At 39.1% G+C, this 25168-nt stretch overlaps 1 pseudogene; it reads left to right on the top strand.

The window, feature by feature from the left end:
- The window catches only part of LOC101417999 (AT-rich interactive domain-containing protein 1A-like), a 113701-nt pseudogene that overhangs the window by 13706 nt on the left and 74827 nt on the right, over positions 1 to 25168 (top strand).

Consider the following 25168-nt stretch of genomic DNA (forward strand, 5'->3'; position numbering starts at 1 on the left):
AGAGTGTCGAGCTGGGCTGGAGAATGGATGGTGGGTGGGGAGAAGGGAGCAGTTTTACAGGGAGATGTGGGGGAACTGGAGAAGGATGGAGTAAGTTGGGGTGCTGATGAGGCATACAGCAGTAGGGGAGGGGCATGATTGGAGAGATCTGAGTTGGAAGAAGGGTTTTTTGTGTATGGATGGCAAGGCAGGGTGGGGAGAGGAGGCGAGCTCCAGCTCCAGTACCTGTATGAGGAGGGGAGAGAGTTGGGGTGGGAAGTGGTATGGACCAGAGGTGGAAGAAAGGGAATCAGAGAATGAGGAGGGTGGGGGTTGATGTGATGTCTGGCAAATATATGGAAGAAGTACAGGGGGAGTCTGATCAGCTGGATCAAAGTTGAGGATTTTGTGGGATTTGCAGGGGAGATAGGGGGATAGGGAGAGATTTGCAGGAGGAAGAAGAAAGCTTTTGAAGAGGTTTTTGGTGTAAAAGAAGAACAGGATACAAAGATGAGAGAAGGCCTGAGCATAAAGAATCTTGCATGTCTGCCATTTGCCTGGATAAAGTTCTTTAAGTCTTGGAGAACTTGGGAATTAAAGGTGCACTGATTTTTACTGTCCAGTTGGTATTGTGACAACACAGAAAATGAGTTTTTTAGGTCTGATGTCTCCTTCTGGGTACAGAGTTTTAAGGTTATGAAGGAGACAGCCCAGAGGCATGGATTTTGGGTGGCTGGGGTGAGACTAAGGATCTCTAGAATGGGGGAGATTCTGAGTGAGACAGATGTCCCTGAATCAGTCAGATATCTCCAAGGAAATGGGAAACCACTCTTGGAGCCAGACGTCTCTGGAGCCAAGGGGTTTCTTCCCATGAGGACGCAGGCCTACTACCTGCCATGGCATTTGGGGAACAGTGAGGATCCTGACCTAGAACTGGGTTTTCCCACTGGGTTGCTCTGGACAACGGAAAAGGAAAGAGAGAGACAGCAGAATCCTCCGGTGGAGAATTCCTTAACTCACCCAACTGAGATTCAATGTCCAGTGTTGGGTGGGCATTTGGCTGTGGCAGAGGGTAGATTCCTTACTAGTTAATCAGTCTCAACATGACCCCAGTCCTGGGTTTTGGTACCATATGTTGGAGAAAGTACGGCTCTGTGATACAGAGACTGATTGATCATTAGCAAAGAATTTATTTACTGAGAAGCTCTCCCAATGGAAGGGGTCTGAAGAACAGATTTCAGTCCTCCCACCAGCATGGTGGGGGTCTGAAGAGAGACTTCAGCTCCCTCCTGGAAGGGGGGACTTGAATTTTAAACAGAACTTTCCTAGTTGGGGGAATGATAGTTGGTGGGAGGGGGTTGAGGATCCGAGTGAGGGACAGGGACAAGTAGGAAGCCCCGCAGATGAAAATTGTCCCTGATAGTGACTAGAAGATAGTGGGTTAGGGAGTTATAGTTTTTTGGAATGCTGCGGGAGCAGTTGTTTCTTTCATCTGTAGGGATTAAAGGATGTGTAAATAGTGAAAGTTTCCATCTCAGTCTCCCTCTGATATGCAGGTAGAGGTAGTAAAGATCTCCATCTCCCTCTGATATGCAGATGGTGAAGCTCTCTATCTCTCTTTATTCTTGTCTCTATGAGGTTTCTTTGTTTAACCTGTGGGAAAGTGCTGAGCCCTCAGACATGGGGGAGAGGGTCAGCCTTTCCCCAGTGCATACCAGGATAAACTGAGTTACAGTTTGTTAATTATTGCAAACCTCTAACATATATACTCTCTTGAAGGGAGATTCAATGCTGCTTGTGAATCAACATTTTAAAAAGATCCTGAGTTAAATCCTAGTAATAGACACATTTCAGATTATAATAGGGACTTCTGTTCTATTGATAATCAAGGAAAAAATATCTTCCCTATATATTCTGTGGACTTAACTTGTGTGTATGCTGCTTTTAAGAGGACAGATAGTTTTCAATATCTTACCTTGTGATAATGCCTGTTTTTGCTTTTAAGCCAAGTTAAAGGCAATTTCATGTGCAGGAGGCAAATAAATCAGTGGCAAGGAGAGATGAAAAGAGAAGTTGGCACAAGAGCACACAAAGGCATCAACAAGTACCCAGAATGGTTCCAATAAAATTCAGGATATTGTCTTCAAGGTGATAAAAGCTCAGAGTTAGTTACTGGAGTTTATAAGACTTTCATAGGTAATATGTTTGGTCAAAACCTCATATTTTTTTTGGCATTTGAATATATAATTGTTCCAGGTTTTATTGCATTTTTAAAATTCAACTGAAGGAAAGTCATAAAGGAAAGGAGCACAAAATTTGTGATGTGAATATTAAATGCCAGTCTAGTGCCGGCCACAATCCACATGCCTTCTCACTTTCAACGGCCATCACCCATTCACAAATTGTTCGGTAGTGCAAGTTTAACAACAAAAAAAATCACAGTTAACTCATAACAAGAAAACAACTGAAATACAATGAAGTGTAACAGTAACTAAATATGCAACCTAGAAGGAAAAGCGTTAATGCATTTAATATGTGTCAGCACTCTTCTACCATTTTATTCTACTAATTATTTTAATCGTCACAGAACACCTATGAGGGTGATACTGTTATTACCTCCTTTATACAGGTGAGGACATAAAGGCAAAAAGAGAGAAAGTTACATGTCTGCAGTTAAAACCAACTTTTCTGGTGTGTGCTTTGGAGTGGTGGGTAGGGCAAGTGAATTGCTCAAGGCATTTTGTTTGTCAGCGAGAGAGCTGGGGAGATTGAATTAGAACAGGGGTCGACAAATTTTTTTCTACAAAATGCCAGGTAGTTTTAAACCTTGCAGGCCAAATGGTCTCTGTCACAACTACTCAGCTCTGCTGTGGTAGCGTGAATGCAGCCAAAGGCATTGTGTGTGAATGGTGTGTGCTGTGTTCTACCAGAACTGCATTTATGGTTATTGAAATTTGAATTTCATGTAATTTTCACATGTCACAAAATATTATTCTTCTTTTGATTTTTTTTTTCAACATCTAAAACATGTAAAAACCATTCTTACAATGTGGGTCATACTAAGGCAGAGGGTTGGAGGTGGCTCAAGGACTATAGTTTGTTAACCTTTGGTTTACAGAATGTGATATGTGGGCTCCATTAAAGGATGTGTAGTAGTTTTCCAGGCAAACTAAAGCATTCTAGGAGAGAAAAATAGTATTCAGAAAAGATGAAATGGAAAAGAAGCATGACAACTGGAAAATGACCTTATACGGAAGGTTCAATGCGGATCAGCAGAATATCCATGTCTACATAAAATACCATGACTTTAAAATGCTGTTTGACCTAAAGTAAGGGGGAAATGGAAAGGAGAAATGAGTTTATATGGCTACGAGTTTCTAAAAAAGAGTCTGGAGGCTGGCAGAAGGTTTGCCCTCATGCATAACTGAGCAGAGTCAGAGAGACAGATAAAGCAGATACAACCCCCAGATATTGGTTCCTTTGAGGGCTAAAGAGACCCATGGGAGTTATGGTCATGGCCGATGGGGTTAACTACCAGGGCAGATGGCCCCTCTTTGGAAATGGTGTTTATGTGTGATGAATCTGGACTCAGATGGGATCTCCCTTCATAAGACTTTCATGCTAATGTGCTGGAGGTGCAGTTAATGTTGGGGTTTAAGATATATTTAGGGGATTTGAATCTCTGGACTGACAATGTGATAGCCAGATCCTGAGCCTCAACAGACTCCAGCACCTACAATCTGATTTATTGGACTTACCACACTCAGCTAAGATGGAGGTGAAGAAGGACAACCACCACACCATGGAGCCTAGAGTGATTACAACTGAAAATGGGAGGATTGCATCCAGCATCCAGGTGGAATCTGAGCCTCCTCTTGACATAAAGGTGCAATGGACACAACCAAACCAGTGTCCACATAGAAGAGGTGGCATTGGATTGGGAAAAGTGGACATAATGGACAAAGGGTATGGGGAAAGGCAGGAAGAGATGAGAGGTGGAGGCGTCTTCGGGACATGGAGCTGCCCTGGATGGTGCTTCAGAGGTAATCACCGGACATTGTAAATCCTCACAGGGCCTACATGATGGAATAGAGGAGAGTATGGGCCATGATGTGAACCAATGTATATGAGGTGCAGAGGTGCCCAAAGATGTACTTACCAAATCCAATGGATGTGTCAGGATGATGGGAACGAGTGTTGTTGGGGGGGGGGGGGGGGAGGGGGGGTGGGGGGGTAGGGTTGAATGGGACCTCACATATATATTTTTAATGTAATATTATTACAAAGTCAATAAAAAATAAAATAAAATAAAATAAAAAATAAAAAAAAAAAAAAAGAAAAGAAGCATGATTCATTTGGAGAACCATAAATAGTATCATGGACATTTAGGTTGGAGGGGGTGGGAGACACAGGGAAGGAAACTGAAGGACTCTTTGAGCCATGATAGGAATTTGACCTAACTGTTAGGCAGAGGGGACCATTGGGGAAGTTGTGACATGATAAGTTTACATTTTAGAAAGGTCACTTTATTAGCAATATGAAAAACTGATGAGAGGACAGTAGTCCAAAATAAAGGAAAGAAAATGTTATTTTGGTAGTTCAGCAAAAGCCATACAGATATGAATTTGCCAACTCTTAGTTCCATGAAATTATCCCTGCTTTCCCCACACACACCATGTCCTTTCCTGCTTCATAGCCTTTGCAGAAGATGTTATTCCTTCTTTCTGGATTTTTTTTTTCTCTTTTGTCACTTAACTCCTCATCCTTTAGGTTTTAGTTTTAAGGTCATTTCTCCACAAAAGCTCTCCTTGAGCTCGCTGACCAGGTTTCAGAGCCAAGTGATACACAATAGAAACTTGTACTTCTCTGGAGCAATGATTGCTGAGAACCAGTTCAGCAATAGGTTGGCTCAAAGGCAAGGCAATGCAGAACTTTACAAAATAAAGGACAGAGAGAGACACACACAAGAGAGGAGATGAAGATGGGACCAGGGGACTCACAGTTTATGGAACTGAGAGCTCTGACCCTAGTTTCCACCTTGTATTTATTGGGAACTACCAGGCAGCTGTTTGCTATTAGAACTGCAACATCATCTACAATAATAGGGAACACCTATCTACAATAGGACAGGTATAACATTTACAATAAGGAATAGGTAAGCCAGTTTCCCACAACAAATGATCACACCCAGGATTCTTGCTCAGTGCCTGTCTTCTGAGCTAGACTGGAAGCCACGTGCTCACCGCTGTGTCCCAGTGCCCACCACAGTGCCTACTTCAGAATAATAGATGCTTAATCAATGCTTGAAGGGGCTCTGGCATTGGAAAAGAGGATAATTACCAAGCGCAATTGACAGCACTTTCAGAATGAATGGTTGACATTAGGAAATTAAGGGTAACTCCTAGATTTGGGTAACAAAATGCTTGGTGGAACAACAATAGAGAAGAGAGGATGGAAGTGGTATTTGAGGAAGTTGTGGAAATGTTTTTTTTCCATTAATTAAAAAAATTATTAAAATATATTATACACAAACATACATAAACAATAAGTACATAGCAATAGTTGTGAACTTACAAAACAAACATATATAACACCACACAAAACACTCATAACTCACCCTACCACCAACACCTTGCATTTTGTTAAACCTTTTTAACTAATGATTAAGGAGCATTATCAAAATAATACTACTAACCAAAGTATTTTTCCCCCAACCCTCCCTATTATTATTATCTTTATATCATTTATATATGAACATATATAAACAATTAAGTGTGTAGTAAAAGGTGTGGACTTACAAAACAAACATGCATAACATCATACAGAGGTCTCTTTAATCAACCTTCCACCAACACCTTGCATTATCATGAGACGTTCATTACAAATTATGAAATATTGTCAAAATCTTACTATCAATTATTGTCCTCATCTTATATTTGGTGTGTTTTCCCCCCAACCAACACTATTATTGTTTTTTAAATATATTTTTTATAACAGAGGTTGTAAACTTACAAAAACAATCATATGTATGTGCAGAATTCCCAAGCAACACTCCTCTGTCAACACACCACACTGGTGGAACATTTGTTACAGATAAGATAATATCATCTGATTGCTACCATGTCCATAGTGTATATTTGGTTCACATTTTCCATACTGCTTCATTATCAATATAGTACATCTTTCACATAGATGCAAGAATATTATATTATTACTGTTAACCACAGTCCACAGGTCACTTCAGTTGTATTTTTCCCATGCATTCCCAACACCCTGCAGTAGTGATATGTTTGCTCAAGCTCACAAAGGACACTATTGCATCTATACCATCAACCACAATTCTCATTCGCCTCTTGGTTTACTGTGCTATTCAGTTCCTAGATTATTCTCCAGTATTCTGTCAATTGGCATTTACATAACTGGAGTACCATTTTCAGACACACCCCCATTTATAAACAGCTGTTACTATATGTTACCATACACTCTATACATTTCCACACTTTTACAGTAAAACTAATTAAAACTTCTACATACATTAAGCATCAGTAGTCCATCTCAGTTCTCTTATCTCCTTTAAGAATCCACCAACTACCACCACATCTTGAAGATATTTTCCTACAATTTCTTCTAGAAGTTTTATGATTTCTTACTTTTATTTTTAGGTTTTTTATCCATTTTGAGTTAATTTTTGGATAAAGTATAAGATAAGGGTCCTCTAACCTTCTTTTTGCTACGGATATCCAGTTCTTTCAGCACCATTTTGTTGAATGGAATGTTCTGCCCAAGCTGTGTGGGTTTGACAGGATAGTAAAAAATCACTTGATGATACATGTAAGGGTCTGTTTCTGAACCATCAATTTGATACCATTGGTCTATATGTCTGTCCTTATGACAGTAACATGCTGTTTTTACCACTATAGCTAGGTAATATGATTTAAAGTCCAGAGATGAGGGTTTGCTCTTCCTTTATATGATGTTTCTGGCTATTCAGGACTCCTAACCCTTCCAAATAAATTTGATAATCTTGTTTACTTTTTTTTTAAATGCTGGTGGAAATTTTATCAGAATTGTATTGAATCTGTATATCAATTTGAGACATCTTAATGCTATTTAGTCTTCCAATCCATGAGTATGGAATGCTCTCCCAGGAATTTAGGCCTTTTAAAATTTCTTTTAACAATTGAGTTGCAATTTTCTGAATACAAGTGCTTTACTTTGTTGGTTAAGTTTATTCCTGTCTATTTGAGTTTCATCTGTCACATTTTATTTTCACCACTCTTTTGACACTTTTAGTTACTTTTATTGATATAATCTTCATTTCTAGACTCTCTGCCAGACCTCTCTCTCCTATCTTTTCTTTTCAGGCTCTGCACACTCTAGTATTTCCTGAAAATCTGGTCTCTTGCTTAGAAATTCTCTCAGTTTCTGTTTATCTGTGGATATTCTAATTTCACCTTCATTTTTGAAAGACAGCCTTGCTGGATATAAGATTCTTGGCTGAAAATTTTTCTCTTGTAGTATCTTAAATATATCAGACCACTATCTTCTTGCCTCCATGGTTTCTTGTGAGAAATCAGCACTTAACCTTATTGGGAATCCCTTATATGTTATGCATTGCTTTTCTCTTGCTGTTCTCAGAATTCTCCCTTTGTCTTTGGCACTTGACATTCTGATGAGTATGTGTCTTAGAGTTGTTCCATTTGGATTTTTTCAGATAGGAGTATGTTGTGCTTCTTGGACAAGGATATATATGGCCTTCAATAGGGTTGAGAAATTTTCTACCATTATTTCTTCAAATATTCCTTCTGCCCTTTTCCCTTCTCTTCTCCTTCTGGGACACCCATGACACATATGTTTGCATGCCTTTTGCTGTCATTTAGTTCCCTGTGACCTGGTTCAATTTTTTCCATTCTTTTCTTCATCTGTTCTTTTGTATGTGCACTTTCAGAGGCCATTTCTTCAAGCTCACTAATCCTTTCCTCTGCCTCCTCAACTCTGCTATTATATGATTCCAATGTTTTAAAAATTTCATTTATTACACCTTTGATTCCCAAAAGATCTGCTATTTTTCTGTGCATGCTTTAATTCTTCTTTGTGCTCATCCAGTGTCTTCTCAATATCCTTAATCTCTTTAGCCATCTCATTGAATTTATTAAGGAGATTTGTTTGAACATCTATGAATAGTTGTCTCAACTCCTTTATGTCATCTGGAGGCTTATCTCATTCCATTTACTGGGCCATATCTCTTTGTTTCTTGGTGTGGGTTGTAATTTTTTGTTGCTGTCTTGGCATCTGGATTACTAAAGTATTTATTCTAGGTGCAGTTTTTTTCTGTTTAGTTTAGGGCTTCCTGCCCTTTCTCCCTTGTTGGTTGTGTAGTAGGAGCCAAGGATGTAACTGGTGCTATAGACTATGGCACCTCATTGCCCCTGGGACAGATGAAACTTCTTCCAACTTTCTCCTTTGCCAGAGGTAGGGATAGAGTCACAACTGTATGAAATAATCCAAGTCGTACAGGCCTAGACTGTAGTTGCCCAGAGAGACTGATGAAACTTCATGCCCCTTTCTCCCCTGCCTGGGATGGCGATGGAGTTGCAGGTATGGGCAGCTATCTATGCAGTGTGGATCCAAAATGACCACAGTTGCCCCAGTATACTTCCTATTATTCATTTGTGCCAGCCAAAGTTACCTGAAGTTATCTGGATAGGGTAGTGAAGGGTTTGTCAGTCTCCTCCCTGTTGAAGGCGGGGCGGAAGGCTAGCTTAGGGCTGCAGGCCGATCTGGGTGAAAGTAACCAGTTCCTACTATCACTGTGATTTTCAGTCAGACTCGCTTCCCCTCAGGCTGGGGGCAGAGTCAAAATGGCAGCCACTGGCCTCTTTCTGACTTGGACAGATTCACACTCCAGTTGTTCCTAGGGTTATATCTTAGGCAGCTGAGTCTACTACTCAGTAGCCAAAATCGGCAGCCAGCTGTCTCCTCCTCCCCTGTTTTTGGGACATGGAGCTTCCAATTCTAGCCACAGAATAGCTCCTAGGGCAGCTCGCACCACCAGGGTAAGATAATCACCAGCCCCTGTGGCTTGGCCGGAAATTTCCTGAAGAGGCTGGCACAGGTCCCCACAGCTTCCTCCCTGCTCTAGGTGGTGCTGGGGCCTAGGCTAGACCTGCAATCTGACCTGGATGAAAAGAAGCCAATCTCCACCAGCACCATGATTTTCAGTCTGTCTGGCTTCCCCTTGTGCCAGGAGCAGAGTGAAGATGGTGGCTCCTGGCCTCTTCCTGACTGGGACAAGCTCAAACTTTAGCTGTTCTCAGGATTATTATTTAGCCTGCTCAATTTACTTATCAGCAGCTGAAGTTGGTGCCCAACCTTCTCTTCCTCCCCAGTTTTGGGGAAGTGGAGCTTTCAATTCCAGCCACAGAACAACTCCGGAGGCGGCTTGTGCTTCTGGTAGAGGATGGGTACCGGCCTCCAGGACATGGAACCTCTACTTACGTGTCTTCTCAGCAGATGGGCAGTCTCCTCCTTCCATTCCTTCAAATATGTTACAGGATGCTCTTCTGGCCTCCTGAAGCCTCCAAACAGGTGCTTCAGCTAGCTTCAGAGAGCTCTGGGTGTTTACTAACTGCCCTGTAGCAGGAGCTGACTCTCGGAGCTCCTTACTGTGCTGCCCTCTTGCTGGCTGTCCAGAAATGTTCATTTTGAAGTGCTTGAAGGACATGTGAGAAGACATACCCAGGAAACAATCTGTCTGCTTCCCAAAGGCCAAGCGGATCAGTTTACATGTATTCTAGCTATTGTGATAACCTGTTCTCTCTTAATCCTGCTTCCTGCTTCAAACACTTCCCATACAACATATGCTAAAATTTAGAGCCTTGTTTTTAAAACACCATTTCTATTATGCTATCCTCTGATTTACAAAGTGAGAAAGGTTAAATCAAAATTCAAATGTTCTCGGCCTGGAATCCAAGCCTCCTTCAAATAGTTTCACCTCATTGTTTTGCCTTATTTCCTATGATTCTGTAACATGAACCCTCTCCAGTTAGTCTGGTCATTTTATTTTCATTCAATTTTTACCATTCTTTCTTCTTTTCACTTGTTCTGCCCTTTTGCCTGGAATTCATTCTCAATCTCTGTCTCTGTCTCTGTCTCTGTCACTCTCTCTCCCTCTCTCTTCTGCCAACTAAATGTATCTTTTAATAGTCATCTTTTTCTGTTAGGTCCTTTTGAGCAGATTGTTTGTTTCCTTGTTGCTAAAGAAAATATCATGCTGTGGATTGGTTTAAATAATGGGAATTTATTGGCTTATGTTTTTGAGGTTAGGAGAAGTCCAAATCAAGGCATCATCAAGGTGATGCTCTCTTCCTAAAGACTGGCATTGTGGGGCTGGTGACAGTGATCCTTGGTCCCGGGGTCCTCTGTCACATGGCAGTACACATGGAAGCCTCTCCTGCCTCTCCCTTCTTTTCCAGGATCTGTTGACTTTTAGCTTCTGACTGTTTCCTCTAGTGTTTTTCTCTCTCTGTGACCTTCCCAATAAGGCCTTCAGTAACAGTAATAGGATTAAGACCCATTCAGATTCAGCTGGACCATACCTTAACTGAAGTAAGGTACTAATTATACCTTAACTGAGAAAGGTCCTAATTACAAGAATGGATTAAGTTGAAGAACATGTTTGGTTTTTTTTGGGGGGGGGTACGAAGCATGAAATCACCATGCAGATAAATATATGCCACTCTCCCTTCTTTGAGTTGTTGTAACTCATATGGACAGTTGCTCTGTTAATAATACTTTCCATTTAGTACACCCTTTTGTGAGCCAGTCTCCTCTGTGATCTCAGAGCAGCTAGGCAACAAGCCTTCCGAGGTGATTATTATTCTCAGCTTATTAAAATTTGAAGCCTCTGAAACTTAGGAATTTAATTTTATCTCCCTCAAAGATTTGCTGTTAATAAATAATGACTCCAGGTCTTACTGTCTCCTAAGCCTACACTTCTACTCTACTGTGTTGTAGTGGAAGGGAAGCCCTTTTAAATTTAGATTTATAAAGTTTAAGGGTTTTATATATATTCTTTCTAATAGAGGTAGTATAATGCAATGGACTCTGAACTTGGAAGCTTAGGATTTGAGTCTCCCTTTCTAGTTGAGTGACCAATATGGAAAAGTCAAGATATTTCCTTGGCCTGTGTTTAGTCACCTGAAAATAGCAAACCACATTCTTTGAAGAAATAAAACAAGATGATTATGTGACAACACTGTGAAATTTTGATCAATAGACTTTCTACAATATGTAGAATTTTAGCCCAAATAAACATTTTTTTAGCTCATAGAAAAAATTAACTTGAGGAAAATAAGAAATTGTCAGCTTAGGCATTCAACTAAGAAAGTAATGCAGGTATTTATTGAGGATTAGGCATGTGCCCAGGAATAAGCTAGATTTAGAAGACAATTTTAAAAAGTAAATACAATGCATGTCCCATGTTCTTAAGGACGTTTGTTTTCTAAGGCTAAGTTTGTATATACTCATTATATGTATATCTGCATATATAAAACATACATAATTAAAGTTTTGGAAAAATATTTATATACTTTTTTAACTTAATTTACTTCTCAACCCTGGCAATTTTTGCCTTCCCTTTATACTTTCTCAGCACCTGGAAGAAAATTGATTATATTTTATAATTATTTTCTTCCATGTGTCTTTCATTATTCATCAATGTAGTCACAGCGTAAAACACAGAACCTTGTATATCATTAATTAATAAATGTGGAAGGAAGGAAGGAAGAAGAGAAACAGGGTAAGAAAGTAGAGAGAGATGGAGAAACAACAGGAAGAAGAAAAAATATAGTTCAGGAAGTGCATGTGGCTCACTCAAGCAATTGGGCTCCTGTCTATCATATGGAGAGTCCCAGGTTTGATTTCTGGGGCCTCTGGTGAAGGCAAGCTGGCCCGTGTGGTGCAGAAAGCTGGATGGCCTGAGCGGTATGGAGAGATGGTGCAACAAGGTGATGTAACAAAAAGAGACACAGAGGAGAGACAGTGAGACACACAACAAACCAGGGAGCTGAGGTGGCTTGGGCAATTGAGTACCTCTCTTCCATATAGGAATGTCCTGGGATGAGTTCCTGGTGTCTCCTAAAGAGAAGACAAAAGGAGAAGACATGCAGCAAATAGACAGAACGAGCAGACAGTGAGCACAAGCAGTAGGGGGAGATGGGGGGATAAATAAATAAATTTTAAAAAAAGAATATAGTTTACTTAATGAATGCTTGGTTTCTCCTTGGACAATTTTCTCAATTTTGGAGAATATTCCAATTCTAGAGTGATAACTGTCATCTATCTACAGGTCTTCCTCTTACTTTGTATTTAGGATTTATGCCCAGATTGTCTTCCTTCTTGTGACAATTTGAATTTAGTGAATCTACCCTTCCCTGCCTCCCCCCCAAAAAAAGATTGTTTTTGGACTAACCCATTACTGTGGCTATGAGGCCTTTTGATTCTATTAAATTCAGTTAAGGGGTCTTTGATTAGATCACTTGATTGGATTGCTTTTCATTGGACTATATCAGTGAGGTGTGACTCAGGTTGGGTCTCTGCCCTCTTACTGGAGACATAAAGAGAAAGAAGATATACAGAAAAGGGAGCGCTGCCATTTTGACCAAACATGTGAGAGAGAGGACTCGAGGATCTCTAGCAGCCAAAATTAAAGGATGAAGCTCCCAAGAGGCTGGTCCCATGGAGCATCTCAAGGCTGAAGAGATGAGTCATATGCCTGATTGTCCACAGTTGAGCTCCTGGAGACAGTGAGCCTTGAGGGGAAGGAAGGGACCTCAGCAGAGATCAGCTGCCACCTTGCCTCATCATATGGCAGGATGCCAAGATCCTCAGTAGCTGACTTTGGTAAGAAAGCATCTCTGATGGTGCCTTGATTTGGACATTTCACAACCTGAGAACTGTAAGCTCTTACCCCATATAAAATTCCCATTATAAAAGCCAACCTATATCTGGTACTTTGCATTGGTAGCCCTGTGGCAAACTAAGATATTTCCTGTGGCTTGTTACTAGTCCTATTCTTTTTTTTTTTTTAAAGATTTATTTATTTTTCTCCCCTCCCCCTACCCCAGTTGTCTGTTCTCTGTGTCTATTTGCTAAGTGTTCTTTTGTCCGCTTCTGTTGTTATTAGCAGCACGGGAATCTGTGTTTCTTTTTGTTGCATCATCTTGTGTCAGCTCTCCGTGTGTGTGACGCCATTCCTGGGCAGGCTGCACTGTCTTTTGCACTGGGTGGCTCTCCTTATGGGGCGCACTCCTTGAGCATGGGGCTCCCCTATGCAGGGGGCACCCCTGCGTGGCAGGGCACTCTTTGCGCGCATCAGCACTGCGCTTGGGCCAGCTGCACACAGGTCAAGGAGACTCGGGGTTTGAACCGCAGACCTCCATGTGGACGGACGCCCAAACCACTGGGCCAAGTCCACTTCCCACTAGTCCTATTCTTTATCTAGCTCAGAGCCTTGCTGGATTCATCCCCTGAAATCAATGACCAATATCTTTATTTAATCAAAAGTCAAATAAAATTTATTAAACAAACTATGAAAATACCATACTAGACAGTGAAATTTCAATATGTTACTCTGATTTTGAAGAGTTTTCAATAAAGTTTGCCAGACAACTACTAAACATGGGTCTAGTAAAAAGAGGGCTGTGGCATCAAAGAGTTATGGTTTGGAAAACCCTTTTACCTCTTACTAGATCTGTGGCTATGAACCTCAACTTTCTCATTTATAAAATAGGAATAATTCCTACTCTGAAGAGATTTGGGGGAAGTTCAGAAATGACATAAATAAAACATTTTGCAGCAGTGGACTTGGCCCAGTGGTTAGGGCATCCGTCTACCACATGGGAGGTCCACGGTTCAAACCCTGGGCTTCCTTAACCTGTGTGGAGCTGGCCCATGCGCAGTGCTGATGCGTGCAAGGAGTGCCCTGCCACGCAGGGGTGTCCCCGCGTAGGGGAGCCCCACGCGCAAGGAGTGCATCCTGTAAGGAGAGCCGCCCAGCACAAAAGAAAGTGCAGCTTGCCCAGGAATGGCGCCGCACACATGGAGAGCTGACACAAGATGATGCAACAAAAAGAGACACAGATTCCCGTGCTGCTGACAACAACAACAGAAGCGGACAAAGAAGAAGCAGCAAATAGACACAGAGAACAGACAACTGGGTGGGGGGGACGGGAGAAAAATAAATAAATAAATCTTTAAAAAAAAACGCTTTGCATAACAGAAGTTAATATGAGATTATGAAAGACTACCTGACTTTTTGTCACATGAATATGACAGACATTACAGATATAAATCACTTAGTAAATAAGTACAGAGACAGATAATTAGCTGCTAGCAGTGCCTGAGTATGTATTAGAGACAAAATAAGTATCAATCAGTTGATTGAACAGTAAATATTGAGGGAACTCCTAAAATACTTGAAATGATTGGTAAATATTATTTGATGATGATGTTCCTCCTGGTTAAGTTTTCACATTTCATTCATTTCACTGGTGGGAAGAGCGAAGTAGTAGCACATTGTGATGTTAAACATGGCAAAATCATACTATAAAAATACTAGTCAGAGGATATTAGCAAATCTCTAAAAGCAGCCAAATGTAGTAAAAATAGCAAGGGCCAGTTGAGAAATGGTCTTTATATGTAGGTTTCATTGGGCTATAGCAAAATAGCATTAAGTTCTGTGATGCATCAAATTTGTAAAGCTTGAGAGAAACTAAGAGAAAACTAAGCATATGCATGGGGAAAAGTGACAAAGCAGATGAGCTGTTGAGCCAGCATTGCTCAACATATCCTCAAATAAATTCTGTACAAGACAGAAGAGACAACATAGCTTTTCTCAAAGACAATGCCCTCAGCTCCCCAGAAATAAAAAGCCATCTTTACTATTTGCCTGATTAGTATATATACTCAGTTTACCACTGACTTCCTGAATATAGGCTGAAAAAGAGTGACTGTCTGAACTCAGGATGAATTTCAGAAATCATCTTTTATTCACAAAACTATTTTCATAAAAACAATTCAAGGAATTCCTAAAGCATATCCATTCTTCGTTTGGATAATGGGTCCACCTATCTTCTAAAATCTTGAAAATCTTCCTTCCTTATCTTCCATGGCATTCAGAAAGGCCCGTACTATCCCCAAATAAAGGTACACCTGCCCATGATTGCTTGCTTAGCGTCCTCTCTGCAAGTGGGTGTTGGTTTTCATTTGGCAGGCTGCCTGAATTTGCTGTGACTCTTTCTTACCACCTCACAGGCTATAGGACTGCTGAGCTTAAAACCTTGTCTTTAACTGGAAGCCTACCCTGTTCTGGGCTCTTTTTGTCACTTTGAGTAGGGCTGAATTACAGAAAAGGAATAAAACTGATCCTATTGCATGTACTGGCTACACACCTTTGGTTTTTTGCAAGAACCCTCCAAATCCAACCAGAAGCTGTCAATGACCTGAGCTTTCAACATATTTGTAAGAGCCAGAGCTTAGGCCACCTGAAAGTATCTGATATCCCTCTTTGGCTAGTTTGCATATTTTCTTACAAATAGAGCTACTTTTAAGTCTTTCTAATGTACAATGAGTTCATGTGAGGACAGAGATTCCTTCTATATTGCCATACCTTTTTGGAGACTTTGAAGGCTGGATATGCTTTCCTTGTTTGAAGGACTAATGGTATCAAATGTTCTAAGATTAATTTGTATTTCTGTAAACCCTGGTGTTATAACTTTACTTAAATTGATCTTTGGTTTTCCCCCTGAGCTACAAAGCCTATGACCTGTCACGCTATATTGAGACTTAAAGAATCTATAGTCACATTACAGGCCTGGAATATATGCTTGATAACAATGTGTTCCTGGGAGTCCCAAAGGATTAGCTAAATTCTATCAACTGGTTTATAATTTCCATCCTCTCTTTTTCCCTTCCCTTCCTGCTTTCCCAGTCAGAACTGTTTGCTTTAAAAAATCATTTCCTGTTTTTCATTTCTTCTTTCAACAAGCAATTAATATGCGTGCAGTTCTATTCTCAAATATCTTTTGGTGTTTATGGAAAAGAGTAGGTCTACGTGGTCCTTGAATTGTAGGAATTAAGAATTTGAGGGTGGGTGGGAAAAAAAAGAAACAGGGTAATCATCTTCCCCAAACAATCACTGGCCTGAAACTTCTCTAGGAGAGGTCCAGACAACCACCCACCAGATATAAAGCAGCAGTCCACTCTCACTACCATTGACTCATGTTCTGGTTCTCTGTTGATGGCCAAATCATCCTAGAGAGACCAAGTAACCTGTGCCAATCATATCACTGTGTTGGAAAGTTGTCAATAGAGGTAGTTTATTGGGTGTTGGAGCCATACAAAAGACAAACCACAGAACACATTAAATTAGAAATTTAAATCATTCCAAGAATCCAAAGCATCTGCTTATTTCCATTAATATTGTTTTCTGCCTTTGAAATAGGAAAAAGCAAACTAATTAGTAATAATTTAATAACATTAGTAATAATATTGACATTGAGTAAAATCTTCAGAGCTCACTATTTGTCAGTTACTGTGCTAATCATTTTGCATTTTCCATTTTAATCCTTATAGCATGCATACTATTATTTATTATTTCCTAGTTTTTTGAGGTACCAGGGCCAGGGATTGAACCCAAGACCTCATATGTGGGGGAAGCCAGTGCTCAATTACTGAGCCACATCCACTTCCCTGATACGGTTTTTTCATTTTGTTTGCTTTTTGCTTGTTTTTGTTTTTAGGAGATACCGGGTACCAGACCCAGGAATTTCCATGTGGGAAGCAGGTACTCAAGTGCTTGAGGCACATGGGCTCCTATTTCCATTTTTAAGACAAAGAAACTGAAGGATGGAACAATAAATTAATAGAATAGTGGTAACACTAGTTATGGCAACAATAACAATAATAAACTTTCTTTTAAGAACTTAACATGTGATCTAATTTCATATCAATTACAAATCAATGAAATAAGTTCTAGAACCAGAAGTTTTACATATGGGGAAACTAAGGCAAAGAGCAGTTAAATAAATTTCCCAAGGATAGTCAATAAGTCAATGGTAAAAATGGGTTTCGGACCCAGGCACTTTAGGTCTAGAATCAAGGTCACTAAATGTTATGCCCTACTATCCCCAGTAGCAATGTATAAATAGATGTAGTTATTATACATCAAAACCCATCTTATAGCAGTAGCTTCTACTCTATTTCAGTGATGGAACCCAGGTGGTGTTAGTATGAATACAATAGTGCACTTCTGGCAGCTGAAGCCCTCCAAATTTCCCATATAGGGAGCAACTAATCCTGGTTTGTCCAGGACTTTTTCAGTTTTAGGCATGGCAGTTCAATGCTTCAGAAAATCTCCCAGTCCTAGATAAACCAGGACAGTTGGTAATGGTAGTGTGCCCTATGAAAATTGCTTAAATGGATATTAGCAAGCAGGGAATTAAGACATCAAGACACAGGAAGCACAGCAAATATATCCTATCCTACATTTCCCATTTTAACTCTTAGCAAACTTGTGACTGTCTCAAACTTCTGTGCCTACTAAGGACTCAATGAAAGGGGATCAAGATGAAGGAGTTCTTTATCTTTACGAGAGAAATACACCCTGTGAACTGTTCAGTTTTTCCTGATTGTTTTCCTTTCTATCATCTTCCACAAAAGCCAGCCCCTGACTCGACTGGACAAACAGTTCAGGTCCTAAATGCTGTGACCTTCACGAGGAGAACAGGCTGAGAGTCAACAAGGGCCTTCTGTCAAGGAATCCAGAGAGCAACCCTCTTATCCCTGACGATCTGTGAGAAATGCATCTCTAATCAAATCTTCTGTGTTCCAGAGTCACTGCTAAAATATGAACTTCTTTATAGTCTTTAGGAAAGTCATTCATCGCAGGAAAGAGATTTAGTGGCACATCTGGTGAGGTTCAGTAGGAAATAGCAAAGATACATTTAGCAATATCAGAAGTCATTCTTAGTAAATGAAGACCTATATGCTTGTCCAACATCTTACCACCTTGAAAGAGAAAATTGAAATTTTTTTTTTGTTAAGTTGATTAATAAGAGCTGCTCTGGGCAGTTGCACAGTTGGTTTCAATGAGGAATTATCTAACTGTGAACATACTGTAAATGGCAATTAGAAGTCATCATGTCAAGAGGAAACCACAGCCTACTTGCTACAGCCAATATAAAAATAACTGCAGAACAGTAGGGAAAAATGGAGGGATTAAAGTAGGGTGGTTTTGTTTTGTTTTTTTAATTATAAAAGAAAAAAAAAATGACTCTTCAGAAATCTTAAAGGAAAGGGATATCTTGCACTCATGGAAAAAGATACCAGAATACAAAATTACAATTGTGTAACTCCAGGCCTTCCCCACCTCCTCAAAGGGCAGAGATTGGTTAGAAGACAGTTGAAACCAATAAGCAATTCTGTGAAACAGAAAGACTTAGAAACCCTACAAATATGATTAAAATCTAAACTGGTTTTGCTTAAAATTTTTTGTTTAATATATCAAAAGGCCTGCTTTAGTGACATGCTACTCCCACCAGAAAATAACCTGAATTGCCCTTGTCAGGAGCATTTTTAAGTTGACCAGCCAACTCATATTGCTAAACCTCTGTGTATGTACAAGCACATGTGTGTGTCTTAAACCAGAGTCACCAGGCTCAGGTGACTGCCACTGCTAGTGGTGCTTCCACTTGTTAATGGACCAATTTCCACTCCCCTCAGAACGGTGGGCAGGGCACAACCAAACTCCTTACGTGGTAGAGAGGAAATAATGACCCTGTAGTCAACTTTTTAAGCAATGCCTCTCCCATTCCCACTCAAAAAGAGATCCTTGTTTTCAATCAGACTGCTTGCATCAAATTTGCCTCCTGGTGTTTAGAATGGCTTTCCCCTTTAGAAAAACACACATATCCACACACCCATATAGATAACTTTTTTGTTGTTTTTACATTTAAATATAAAAATGCTACTCTGCTTTGTGTTAAAATTGGAGGGCCAAGCAATAGGAAATTTTCCTTCTTCTCAAGGTTAAGGATATTCATCAGTTATTCCTCCGAGCTTTGTCTTCAGGCAGGCATTTTGCCCCAAGCCAGGGAAGCATTCAGCCAAGAGACCACAGTTATTTTCTTCCTGATCTCCCAAATTTTTCTCTACAAATTCCTACTTCAAAAGGAAAGTTGATTACAATCTTTTCAAAAAATGGAACTTCCCACCAAAATGGGAGGAGGTGTTCTACGTTAACTACAGTGTAAGTCAGCCCCCCTCACCTTCAGCTACCTCACAGAAAAAGCCGTGCTCTCCCTTCACAAATACAGAAACTCTCTGTCAGTAGAAGGGGTGCCTGCCTGTTCCCATCAGGGAACATTCCTGCTTCATTCCAAATCAGAGCGGCTGCTTGTTCACCATGTGCATTACCCATTTATAGGTGAGCCTTAAATTGGTCTCTGTAGGATTTTGGTTGTATATGAAACCTTCCCAGAACACCAGCTTGCTGAGGTCCTTGCGGAACAGGTCCAAAACATGGTAACAGGGTTGAGATACATGTCATTACTGGAGCTTTCAGGCTGAAAAGTATTAGAACTATCAAAGTCTGCTTGGGCAGCTCTTCTATACCCTTGGGCTCACTTCCAGGGTGTGGGTCTTACAGTGTAGTCCTTCTCCAAGGCCATCAATTCATATATACATAGCTTAGAGTTTCTTGCCCTGAGCAGAGCCATGTAAACCTGCTTGATGCCTTTATTCAAGTGGAAACTTGCTGCTGTGGCCATGGGAAAGTGTTCTGAGCAGCGAGCAGGACAGAGGGCAGGCAGCCTGTGAGAGCGAGGAAAGGAGGGGAGGCTGGGCTTATAGATCAAACATGCAACTCTTCGCTCATTCTCGGCTCTCAAAAACAATTTTAAAGTACTACATGAAAAGCCACATTATTATTAAAAGTAAATTTGTCCTGCTCAGTTGCATTCACACATCTCTCAACAAGCATTTCTTGACTTCCTACTATGTTTCAGACACTGCTCTAGAGGCTTGGCAGGGGCACAAATCAATAAAAAAACATGAAGTAAAAAGTGCTAAAAGGGACCACCATCCAAACTCTTTCCAGAAGATTGGCGTGGGAGGCCAGTGTGGAGAAATTAATGAAGACTATCCAGCAGAAATTCCTGAGTATTTATCAACATTCACAAATTCATTGTTGCTGTGGATGAGATGCTCAAGACCATGATGTCTGTTTCTAGAAATGAGTTGTTGCAGAATTTGGATCCACTTGAACAAGTAAAAGTGATGGGTTTATTTGGCAACTCAGGGAGTTAATCCTAAGGAATATCTAGTAAAGCAGGAATTGGAAAGAATTAGAATATACATGAATAGAGTCAAAGAAATATCAGACAAGAAAAAGGCTGACAAATGGGACAAAGGTACATCTTCAAAATTTGTGGAAAAAAAAAAAAAAAAAAAAAGCCTTCTGGGAACCAAAAACTAAAAATGCTACAAAAGTTGCCAATAAAGGTAAGAGTAAAAATTATCTTTTTGTTTTTGTACATATACTCAAAAAGTACATAATTTTTATTGTTTTCCACAAAATAGATGATGACTATGTAGCAATGCAATGTTTAAATATATTTCTTTTTGAATTCATATATAAAGTTTACACTTTAAATTTTTAGTGCTACATATTTTTTCCCTAGAAAGATTGTTATCTTTATTTATTTTCCTATAGAAAGTGATGAGATTTTTCACACTGTGGTATATTTTGTATTCATAGTTTACCATCATTTTGATGACACTCTTATTTCCTTATACTGGTGATTTTTCATGTACTATTTTATAAGTAACTGTGAAATTTAATGTTCTTTGTAAGCATTTTATACTATTTTAAATGAATAATGATCTTATGAACATGCCAAGGGAAGGCTGAAATCATGTTTATGTGTTTTCACTATATAATATTGAGAAAGAAATAACTTAAATGTCCTTTTTTTTCTGTGTAGCTATTTCACCATGTTTTTATGATTTTAAGAATTATTGTTTTTTTAGATTCAAAGTGTGAAATTAAAACGTTAAGGTTTTGCTTTCATTCTCAGTAATTTACATCTACATTTCATTTAAAATTAAAATACATCTATTCTCATTTTCTTTTATATGGGAAATGAGGTTGTATGTAGGTGGCTGAATTTTGGCGTAATGACTTAATAAAGGCTGTAAATGTTGTGTAGCTGAAAAATAAAAGTGCTAAAAGGACTATGACAGGGAAGTTTTGGAGTAGGAACTGAGTTTTCTAACAAACTAGGTAAAGAAAACATTTCCAGGCAGAGGGAATAGCATGTGCAAATGTAATAAGATTAATGCATGCAGTATTCTGCAGAAACCTCAACTAATTTTCTGTGAGTAGGGCATACCAAGGGAGAGAGGGGCTGCAGTTAAGACTGGAAAGAGGTGGCTTTTTAAAATTACTTTTTATAATAGATTTTCACATTTGTGTCAAGAGTACCATCAGTGTTGGGGATTGAGTCAAGTTTCCTATAAAAGAGGTGATCAAGTCTTAAGTGGCATGAACCCATTTGTAAATAGGACCTTTGAAGGTGATATTAATTAAGGTGTGAACTCATTTATGAATAGGATCTCTGAGGATCCTTAGACAAGGCAAAATTGAATTATGGTGGGGGGGGGGTCTTAATCCATTTATCTGAAGTCCTTATAAGGAGATGAAATCTAGACTGAGATACAGAAGACTGAGCAGAAGCAGAAGCATGTGAGAGGCAGAGACGAAATCCACAGAACCCTAAGAAGTGAGGCAAGTCAGCACCAGAACATTGCAGATTCTAGGAAAAAACATGGCCTGTCGAGACCTTGATTTTGGACTCCTGGCCTCCAAAACCAAGAAATAATAAATTCCTGGGGCTTTAGCCAACCAGTGTGTGGTTTTTGTCATAGCAGACTTGACAAACTAAGCCAATGTGCAAACAGCAGTAATTTTATCAATGATGATATTACTAAGTAACATTTATTGAGCATTTGTTATGTTCTAAGACCTTTACTTAGATTTTCTCTGGTTAATATAATTAACCTATTATTATGAAAAATAAATATATTTTTCAAAACCAAAAAAAAAAATTTAATGAGGAGAAAGTCAATGCTTTACATTTTTGCAAATCTCTAATGTCTGGCTTAATAGAAGATAGCTGGCATCTCATAACTACATCTGCATTCAAATGTTGTAGTATTTTGTTTTGGTTGACATTTATGAGAAAATCTGGCCTTATTCAAATATGTACTAGAAAGAGGACAGAGTATTTTAATAGACTTTTCAGATAATCATGGATATTCTTTTTTCCATTTTTAAAAAAACTTTATTGAGGTATATCATTCATACATGAACATATGTAAACAGTAAGTGTATAGCAAAAGTTGTGAACTTACAAAACAAACATATGTAACATTGCAGGATTCCCATACATCACTCCACCAACAACACCTTTCATTTTTGTGAAACATTTATTACGAACCATGAAAGCACATTGTCAAAATATTACTACTAACTATATAGCCCAATTCTTACATTTGTTGTATTTTCCCAAAACCACCCAATTATTAATACCCTGTATTATAAATTTGTTATAGTCATGAGAAAGCATTCTCATATTTGTTCTGTTAACCACTGGATTCCCTGTGTTATACAGTCCCATGCTTTGTACAATCCATTCAAAAATATACCCTCAGTGGCTCTCATTTTCATCACACAGTTGTGCTGTCATCACCTCAGTAAATTTGGTATATTTTTGTTACTACAAAAGGAAGTATCCGATACCCCCTTATACTCCTTTATTGTTGTCCCTTAGAATTGATGTAATATCTTCTTTGCCATTGCTGTAAAAATATTATAATATCACTGTTAACGATCATCCATAATTACAATTAGGAATTATATTTAGTAATTACAATTAATAATTTCATTTAGTAATTACAATTAGTAATTAACAATACTTTAGTTGTAATTTTCCCATGTATTACTATATTCTTACTTTGTAAAAAAGAACACTGTTATATTTATACTATTAACCACAATCTTCATCCATTAATGAAATCACTATGTTAAATATTCCCTAGATTATTCTGTAGCTTCCTTTCAATTGACATTTACGTCCACAGACTATCCCTTTTCATCACAATCACATTTATAAATCAGGAGTTAGTCATACTCACTATGTGTTACCATCAACTCTATTCATTTCCACATTTTCACAATAAAACTGATTAAAAATCCTATATACATTAAGCATCTGCTCCCATTCTTAACCCACACTCTATCGCCTAGTATCCTATCCTCTAGAGTTTACCTCTGTGAGTTCACTAATTTTATTTATTGTATGGCTACTCCAGATCTCTTTTGGTTTTTGTTTCTGTGGAATATCTCTTTCCAACCTTTCACTTTCAACCTGATTGTGTCCTTATGTCTGAGGTGAGTATTCTGTCAACAGCATATAGATAGCTCATATTTTTTTTAATCCATTTTTGCCAGTCTATTTCTTTTGATTGGGGAGTTCAGTCCATTAATGTTCAATATTATTACTGTAGAGGCATTACTTCTTCCATTTTACCCTTTGGCTATCGATTGCCATATTTTTCTATTGTCTGTCTTTTTACTCTTTAAGTTACCCTTACTACCAATCTTCATTTCTACACTCTTCTTCAAGTTTCTTGCTTTGCCTTTTCCTTTCAGGCTGTAGCACTCCCTTTAATCTCTTTTGTAAATCTGGTCTTTTGGTAACACACTCTCAGATTTTGTTTGTCTGTGAAGACTTTAAACTCACCTTCATTTTTAGGGACATTTTTGCCAGATAAAGAATTCTTGGCTGGCAGTTTTTCTCTTTAAGTACCTTAAATACACTATACCACTTTCTTCTTGCCTCCATGATTTCTGATGAGAGCTCAGTACTTAATTTTATTGACATTTCCTTGTATGTGAAGCATTGTGTTCTCTTGCTGCTTTCAGAATCCTTTATCTCTGATATTTTATATTCTGAATAGTAGATGTCTCAGAGTAAATTTATTTGGATTTATTCAGTTTGTAGTGCATTGCCCTTCTTGGATATTGATATTTATGTTCTTTTATAAGGGTTGGGAAGTTTTTGTGATTATTTCCTAAATTATTCTTTCTGGTCCTTTTTCTGGTTCTCTTCTCCTTCTGGGACACTGGTAATGTGTATGTTTGTGCATTTCACATTATTGTTCACCTCCTTGAGACCCTGTTAAATTTTTTCCATTTTTTTCTCTTTCTGTTCTGTCTACTCAAGTTCAGATGCTTGTCCTCCAATTCACTAATTCTGTCCTCCACCAATTCAAGTCTGCTTTTATGTGCCTCTATTGTATTTTTTCAATTCTATCAATTTATTTTATATTTACATCAAAATTGAGAGGATGAAGAAATGATACTATCCCCATTTGATCCATGAGCACATGAGGAAATAGGTCCAGAGATGGAAAGTGACTTTCTCAGTTTTGTTGCTTCTGGTGCTTGCCCAGACTCTGTCCATGTGTCCCATGCAGCTAGCTGATCATGAGGCCCCACAGTCTTCTTGATGAGAGTCCCACCAGCATCAGTTGTAGAGTTGCCTCAACTCCCCCCTCAGAGAGTTTACACCCTTATTCTTAAGGGGGAGCTGAAGGGTGATGGTTATTCTGTAGCTGATTCCTGCAGGTTAGGGGCAGTAATACCTTCCTGATGGAGTGTGAAACTCCCTGGCTATTCTATTCAGATTAAGGGAAGGTAGGTCTGGCACCATGGTTAGAACTGGATGAAATCCCAACATAACTAATACCTTGCTCTGGAAGCATTGACTCAGAATTTAACATGTTTAATATCCCTATGCATCTAATGTATTTTTTAGGCGGTAGTAAGGATTGAACCCAGGACCTCATACATGGGATGCAGGCACTCAACCACTGAATTACATCCACTCCCCAATGAGAGCTGTTTTATTCATTTGTTTGTTCTTAGGAGGTACCAGGGCTCAAACCTGGGACCTTGTACATGGGGAACATTGTGTGTAGCTTATGATTTTCATTTCAGCTTCTTCATCTCTCTGTTCCTCACCTCCTGGAGGTTGTACAATCTCCTTGTCTACAGACACCCAAA

The sequence above is a fragment of the Dasypus novemcinctus genome, chromosome 12 (genome assembly GCF_030445035.2).
Source record: "Dasypus novemcinctus isolate mDasNov1 chromosome 12, mDasNov1.1.hap2, whole genome shotgun sequence".
Classification (NCBI taxonomy): Eukaryota; Metazoa; Chordata; class Mammalia; order Cingulata; family Dasypodidae; genus Dasypus; species Dasypus novemcinctus.